This window comes from Anopheles maculipalpis, chromosome 3RL (assembly GCF_943734695.1).
Source record: "Anopheles maculipalpis chromosome 3RL, idAnoMacuDA_375_x, whole genome shotgun sequence".
Taxonomy (NCBI): Eukaryota; Metazoa; Arthropoda; class Insecta; order Diptera; family Culicidae; genus Anopheles; species Anopheles maculipalpis.
The window spans coordinates 71,759,232-71,766,974 of NC_064872.1; positions in this window are offsets into that span (position 1 = coordinate 71,759,232).

A 7,743-nucleotide genomic window follows, 5' to 3' on the forward strand; every position below is an offset into this window, starting at 1 on the left:
TGTTTGTTGCTAAGGGTGTAAAGCCATTTGCAAGCTTCGATCGTTCGCTGATGTAGGCTCCAGGTGAAGAAACCTAGATGCTCTAATTTTATAAACGAAAGACAATTGTAACTAGTTCTGCAGGACATTTTTTTTTTGAATTATGTTTCTTCTGAGACATGTTTTATTCAAAGAAACGAAGAAAAAAATCTCCCCTGTTCAATTTTTTTTTCTTTTGGAACCGTGTTCTTTAGCACCTCCATCATCCACTTCTTTCTGACCAACCGTTACAAACAGCAATCACCTGACACACCCTCTAGAGTATTAGTCAAGAATATTAAAAACAAGTAGCAAATAAAGATGTTACGCTCGGGACTCATTATTTTCCGCGTCCTGGAAGTCCTTCCGGCTAGCAAACCTGTCAGCGATCCGAATATCCAACTAATGCTGCTGAATGCTGCTTTTAACGATGCACGGTGGAGCTTTTTAATGATGAATACTTCTTCGACATTGCATGTGCGCGAAATAAGTAACAAGCAAAAGCAATTATTTTCTAATTTTGCACCTAACGATAATGACGCACAGGTGATCCACTCCACTTGCACGGAGCCCTCGCGGATGATAGACACGTGCGGCGTTTCCTAAAACGAATATTTCTTGTGCAAAATTTGAAGTGGAAAATCCACCGGAAGCTCAATGATACTAATTTGGCTGTCGGGAAGATTTTGTTTTCGCCTATTCGTTTTCCGAAATGAATATCGTTTCGCGAATGAAGGAGAGCAAAGACAAAAAGGAAAACAGCAGCTTAATGCTTCGAATGCTTGTGTGGTAATGGCGGTACCGACAGCCCGCTAGATTGTCCGTAACGAGTGGCAGTGTCTTAAGGTGTTTGTGCTGTCGTCATTTTCCAGCTCCTGTCTCGGTATCGCTTCTTACGACCAAAGCGATGTTTATCTACCGAAACTTTTTACTTTTCAAAAAGTGTTTCAGACGCAGTTAGACTTTAGACGACGACGAAGGAAAGCGAGTGGACCTTGTTTCAGTGGGGTGATATTTGTTCGATATAAAAACCGTCGAGTGGTTCATGTTTGGAAATGATTTCTTCTTTTTTCTTGCGCACAACACACTACCTGTTTCTTAGTGTGGTTTTAACTCAGGGCTTCTTCAAACAGACTCAAAGTACTGAACGCAGCGGGCTGGAAGAAAAGTTTGAGCTACAAGGCAAAACTTTTCCGACTGTGATGAGTGAACAGGTAAGAGATAATGGTTTAATGGTTTACGCTGAAAAGCACTTAGCACGAATCACAATTTTGTGAAATTATTTGCAAGGTGATGAAATATAGCAAATCTTGTATATAATGTTAAAATGGGAATTTTGAAATTGGTAGAAATCAAGCACATTCCATTCTACCAGGGAGTTTGCTTTAAATGCGGGTTTGATATCTGACACAAACGAGGCTTTATGAAAGATGAAGCTAAACGTAAAGCCTTATTCTCAGCATCGGATTGTTACAGAAGTCCTCGAATCCTATGAAGATTTAGCGTCAATTGGTAGACAACGATTTAATATAACGGCCTTTTCAACAAAATCCATCCCTCCATCACAATTCGTGGCTTGCACTGATCACATTGACGGCCTGAGTCCTGAGACCTGAGACCTGAGGCTTACGGGCTGAGTCGTTCGACGTCATTGTGATGACATGAACAGCCCACCGGAGCCTGGCAAATTCAATTGGATAAAATAAGTAAGAAAATTTGCTCGATCTCGAAGGTGCCATACAGTCTCTGATTTTCGAAGGATTCGAAATGGTTTTCACAAGATACTTTTACCGATACCCAAGATCGATAGGATTGGATGGAAGTTCATTATGACGAAAACAAAGTCCTTGCTTACCAGAGCATCTGACCGTGATAGAACCCAACGCGCAAGCAGAATATCAATTGAACTATTAGAGACCACCCTTGCTACCTTGATACGATCGTTACTTCAGACAACAATGTAAGTAGCTAAATCCGACTAGGCTAAATCGACTGAGAAATCCATCAGCCTTTTTTGGGTACGAATCTGGACTCTGTTAACCGGGGAAGCTAATGCATTCGCCATTTTCTAACTTCGGATTCTAAGGACTATCTTTAACGGTGTGTTTGAGCAGGCCGTGTGGCGAACAAGATTGAATCAACTGAACTGTTGAGCTGATAGTCAAAGCCAGCAGTCAAAGCCAGACATTGGCTGTTGGAGTCGAAACTGGCGCACATCAACCCTGGAGGGAGTAAGGCAATCAGGTAGAAAAGAGCTCGATAAAATGGTCAACAGGAAGAAGAGTTAGATAATTTCAATTTCAATTCAGTTCAATTTATTTGTTCGCCTAGTGGTTTATCAAAATTTGCTTACAAGAGAGAGAAACTTAAGGAAACACTAACATAACTTAACTTGACCTAGCCTAACGAAAAAAACTTAGAAGGATGAGGATAGGCGGGAACGAAACGATGTTAAGGAAAGGTGAAAGTCAAAAATGTGGGACGCCTAGAAAGAGAAGGGGGCGCGTTCGAGGTTTCCGGAAGGGGACATAAAAAGAGATTGAGGAAAGCAGAGGCGGAGCATCAGTACAATCAAGCAGATGGGATGCGATGAAGGAGAATAAGGCATTTGCACGACGGGATTCGAGGGAAACTAATCCAAGTATCTGATATCTACCCTCATAACAAGATATTGAAGAGGCTTGCTCTACTAAGATTTTCCTGGCGCCAAACCTAGTAAAGGACCGCTGTTCCCGTTCGAAGAAGCCTATGTGAATTTTGGCCGGTGGCGACCAGATCACAGAACAATATTCCAGCAGCGATCTGACCAAAGAGACAAACAGTACTTAGAGGCAAGATCCATCATGAAAGTCCTGGGCAACGCGCTTTAGCTCACCAAGAGCCCGCCGAGCCCTACAAACTTTGGAATCGACATGAAGCGAAAAGGTTAGGCCAAAGACAAGCAATACAACCAGGTCCTTAACAAAAAAAAAAAAAAAAAAACACGGTTGACTGTAACATTGTACAGCTCATAGAGCTAGTCATCGAAGCGACTCTTGCATTGTCCTTCGTTCTTTTGCTCGCGACTAAGTGGGTTTCGTTAGTTTTTGGCAGCTTCCAGTCTCAGAGGTGCCTGTGAGTATTATTAATGGTGAATACAATCGAAGCTTTGATCGTCACCCCAGTTATATATTTTAGAATTAACAATTGCATCCGTTTAAACTAAAACTCAAGTAGTAATATACTCCAAACTACCTTTGCGCTACTAAAATATCTTAATTAATGTTTCTTTTTGATGTGGTTTCATACTCCAAACAACATCAACCTACCAAGGGTTTTGCTAGGTAAATTAAGGACCCATTCACGGCAAACTATGCTTCTGCTATGGTTTCAGCTACGAATGAGCAGACACTATTCTCTGATTTCGGACCTAAAATAGCAACATCATTCTGACACCTTTATCACACCCCATTTTGCGCGTACATTCTGTGTTATTTCCCGTTTTATTTGCTCACCTCCCAAAAGATCATGGCTCTATTCGTGGTACGTGATTCGGTTGGCAGGCTGGCGTGGTGGGATTGATCCAACAACGGTCCACTGCGGTAGTTGCGACACGGTTTTGTTTCGATGCGATGAAAATACCGACCGCTTCAGTGACCAGGGCCCGGGTGCTAGGTGAGTGGACGAGGTGGGTCGCGCACGCGATGGCCCCGGTGAATAAATATGAAATAAGCGGCTTGTGCATATATTTACACACCGTTTCACAGGGCGAGCGAGTCGGTTCCATTTCATCGTCATACTGGTTGGCATTTTGAAGGAGGCACAGTTATGCGACACAACCAAGCAAGAGGAAATTGATGGGAGTGAGCATCCGCGAAGAATGGGGCACACGACGAATTTTCGGGACAAACTTGATGAAATGAGCTCACTCACCTGTTTTATTTATTGACGTAGTATTTTAAAAAAGGCGAAATAGTTTCACTCTCGTATGCAGGCCTTTTGGAATAAAATACATCACCTATGCAAGTGCATTCGACCCACCGCTACGGCACACACAATCGTTCACCCCCTACTTTCCCCGCCAACCCTTCCACTTTAAGTTTTGGAAACAGCGAAGCCATTTTACGAGTGGAATTGCTCACAAAAATTCCTCATGTGAACGGAAAATCTTCCTACCCTGCTATCCGACCGAGTGAACGAGACAGTGCAACGGTGGGCCACGTTCAGCGATTCACCGCTGCACCCAAATGCATATCGAAACCACGCACCAAAGACCACCATTAATGGGTGGCGGAATGGTGCAGAAAACTGTGTATCGCGTCCCACCCGGTTCACCCTTAAGGGAAATGCCAGGGACACGTGGTGTGGCCGAGTCGGAAAGCATCGTGGCACAGCGCGCTCCTTTTAGGAGAATATTTGAATTTCCGTAGCAATTTTCAAATTTCCAACATCAAAAGGATTCCCTTTTTACGCCTCGTTAAATTCACTTCTGCTTGCTTGCACGTTTTCGACCAGACCAGTTGGCGGACGCGAAAATGGTGTGCTGTTAAGAGATTAAGGGCTACGAATGCACATAAACATGAAGATTGTAACGTTTGCTTACAGGTTTAAGGATTAAAATAGTTTACTAATAAAAAGATATCAGTAAACATTATTTTATCTAGCAAAATACATGCAAACGTGACCTTTTAAAAGGTTGTAGACAATAATAATAAACAAAAGGATAGATTTACTGATAGATTTATAGATTCAAATAAAGAAACGAGTTAGGTAATTGTATTTTGAACTAAATTATTGTCTTAAACCCAGAAAACCTTTTGTTACTCATACTCTTCTACTAGATAAAGTAGCCATTAGCTGTGTTTTAATCGCTTTTTGGAGCGACTTTTTTCACTGGTCAAATCGTTTTACCTTCAGACTCCTTCCGGATACAGACATCAGATGGCATCCATGTCAGCAAAATTCGATCCTGATGTGGCCTACTGGGAGCTCATAATTCACCAACTGAAACCGGGACTGAATTCACCAAAGCTCCATTATCCTTGCCGGAGGCTACTGCTTTTTGCCGAGCGATGTGCTAACCAAAGCTTAACCGTGCCCTTATCGGAGCTTTCCGTTTTCATGAGAAAGAAAGATATGGCACACGTGAGACATCGGTTGTCGCTCGTACAGCGAACTTGCATCATCATCATCATCATCATCATCATCATGGGTGGTATAATCTCCATCAGATCGTCAGAGTCAGCGAGAAGTGTTCGCAGAAAATCACACTCGTCCGGTGAAAATCCCCAAGGAATCAAAACTTCCGTGTTGTGTGAAGTCATTTGCTGTGCTGCTAATTATTCGGCCAACGGTCGTAGCGTATATCTGGCTCAAGCTTTGCTCCGGCCGTCGTTATCATGTGCGACACGGGCACACGGTGCTTGTACAAACTATCGTTTTATTCGATTCTGGGACGTTGCTCACGCCGTCCACCCGGAGCAAGAAGCTTTATTCTGAAGTGCATTGAAACAACTCCCCGGACAGAGTCCATTTGCGGCTCCAGCGCTTCAGCAAGGGATGGTTGGGATGTTGGTGCATCATGATCTATCGCTTGTCCGAGATTTGATAATTTGATCTACAATACCTCGATGCTCATGGAATCTGGCCGAAACCAGGGTCCACCTAGGCTAGCCGGATGCATCAGCCGTTCCCACGGGGCCGGTTTCGTAAAACTTTGTGGTCATCGAACCCATTTTCATGAATCGAACAAATGCAGTATTCGTCGGTTGACTGCACCGGTGGGCAGCTGGTACTGGAAACTCGCAGCGAATGCACCAAGGCTTCTGGGGCGGACGCTAATCCAACGACAACCAAGGCAGCGTAGTAACATGTGCTACACGACAACTCGCGCTCCAATGTTCCATCCACCAACAGTGTTGTCGTTCACGATGGCACAGGTTCACTTGCTCAAACGTCAGGAACGAGCAGAAGGACAAACATCGAGCCGATTGTACCGAGGCCGCCTGTTTTCCCATGTTGTGCGGAAACGAAAACAAATTCCGGCACCTTCTGCTTTGACAGTTGATGACGAAGGAACATTGCTACTGTGTGTTGTCTCGCTTTTACGGTGTGCAATGGTTGTTGCAATACCAGATACGAATAGGACGTTAATATCAGATCACGAATTACCTTGTATACAATTGGATTAGAATTTTGAATGTTTTGTTACATTTAGTGCTATTTTGTGAGAAGAGGATGTGTATTTTCTTTGAAAAAGGGGCTGTAAAATTTCCAATATGAATATCAAATTATGTTCTCAACTATGGATGAAACTCAACTATGGATAAATACTTGTTATTTAACATTGAATGAAAAAAGAGCTTTTTAGTTAAATTTTTTGTTGAACTTTTTTTTTCAGAATATTGCAAATTATGTTGAGCTTTTAATGCTCACTTAATTATCATGATGAATGTTAGCAAAAATAGTATCTTTTTAAATTTGTCATTCTAACCATATGCTTTAACATTTTTGTTATGAAAAATTGTTCCAGAATTCATCCATTGTCGTATTTGCTCTACCAAAAAGAACAGCTTTTGATAGCTCAGATCATAGCAAACGTACAACTCAGCAAATAAATTAAGCTCACTTTAAACTTACCTTCAAATCCGTGCGCTCCTGTTAACGGCTTCCGGGAGAGCTTTCAATCACACAAGGCACTAATAAATGTTTTTTTTCTTTGCTTGAGCTTCAACCGAAAGCAGTGAAGCGAGACGACTGGAAAGTGAGATTTAGTTTACAGGTAAAGTTTTTTTTTTTGCTGCCCTGTGCAATCGTCTTTTGTGTTGCCTGGTCAGGATATTTCGGTTCGGTCTGCTCTTTCTTTGGTGCTTTTGGTTCAATCGGTCTCTTGAGATTAAAAAACTGCATTAGATGCTTCCCAGCATAAAAAAGGGCTGTTTTTTCTTCGCAAGCTTTTACTCTCGACCAGAACCACCGGAAAAAACTTGATGACGATTTGTGTATTCCGTAAACGATACTTAGTTTCAACAGCTTTAGTTATCCCGAATAGCTACCGACCGCCCGTCAGGATGAGTAGACACAAAAAAGCAAAACTGCAATGCCAAATCTGCACTTTGCTGCACTTCAGAGCCGGCAATTGCAGTGTTGGCTTGGGTGTGTGAGTGTTTCGAGTTTGCAGCTTAACATGTTTGCCACTTTTTAACACCGGCAACACGTAACTGAGGAGCAGTAAAGAGCAAATTTATTGCCCACTGGTACATTCTATCGAATTGCTGCTGATGACTCTCAACTCTAAAGGTTTAACGGATGACCAGCGCAGTCAAGCTTAGGTTGGTATTCATATAAATATTGTGAATAATAGAAAACACACTTCAAACAGTTACGAATTTAACATTTATATTTTTAAAGAACGTCAAATGTTTACTCTCAAAGTAATGTTTCTTTAAAACGTAATAGAAAAATAGAATTGTAAGAAAAAACTAAAAGTTTCTTGGCGTATGTAGAGCGAATGCTGATTTACCTTTTATTTATGTGTCACCCAAAATAGATTGATGAGTTTACTTGTTCCATTTCATGTGGGAGGAAAGGACGAAACTTTACTTCCAACAAACATTTGTAATGTGGTTTGTTACAGCACCATACATTTCCTTGTAAGGCTAGCTGAGCAATGCCGTTATCAAGCCATTTGTTTCTGTGTGTTTTCTTTTTATTCTATGTCTGTTGCCAAATTTGCTTGAATATTCA